This window comes from Arachis ipaensis, chromosome B01 (assembly GCF_000816755.2).
Source record: "Arachis ipaensis cultivar K30076 chromosome B01, Araip1.1, whole genome shotgun sequence".
NCBI classification, from domain to species: domain Eukaryota; kingdom Viridiplantae; phylum Streptophyta; class Magnoliopsida; order Fabales; family Fabaceae; genus Arachis; species Arachis ipaensis.
This window is the reverse complement of record NC_029785.2, coordinates 684,652-685,541: the sequence shown is the minus strand read 5'-3', so window position 1 is coordinate 685,541 and position 890 is coordinate 684,652.

Sequence of the window (890 nt, the reverse complement as noted above, 5' to 3'; positions counted from 1 at the left end):
TCTAAAAAAGGTAGTACTCTAATTAATAATTATCACTATCAACGTGTTTGGCAGCCAAATATATAGTCAGGTTCGTTAAGTCTTAACTCATTATTAACATGCCTAACCTAATAAGAGGAAGGAAGGCATATGCCAAACATAGATTTTCTAAAAATGATACAACAACAACAATAAAACTTTGTTCTAGTAAGTGAGATCGGTTACATGAATCAAATGACGCCATTGAATTCTGTCATATATTATGTTTATAGAAAAATCATTTATATGTAGATTTCATTTGACCAACTCATGAATGGTCTTCTTAAATCTTCCTCTATCTTTTATTCATTTTTCATCTTTCATTTCATCCACCCTCCTGACTAGATTATTTGGATTATTTTTTACTTTATCAATATAAACTTCATAATTAATTAGTCCTAATATTGTTTATTCACATAAACAGTTAAACACTTCAATAACAACTCGATATAATCTCAATATAATTTTCTTTCAATAATAAGATAATAACATATTAGAATGAAGAACAACACTACAACAATAATATACATGTATACTTTCTATTATACTCTAATAGAGAGAAATTAAAAACTCTCTATCTAAACCCATATTAACTTATGAACTTCATTTGAATGAAATCTCATACATGAACTTCTATTTATATTTTTGCTTTTCTCAACTACGTGCCTCTGGATTTTTCTTGGGTTACTATTCTTATGTTACAAAAACCTATTATAATGAACTTTTATTTTGTTGATATATTTATATTTATTTTTACTTACGATTTAATAAAGTATATAATGTTAAGTTTATGTGCATAATTTATATATGCTGAAACTGTTTTCAGTGTTTTACTCTCTTTCTACTTTTAATTTGTGATAAATTGAATTGCT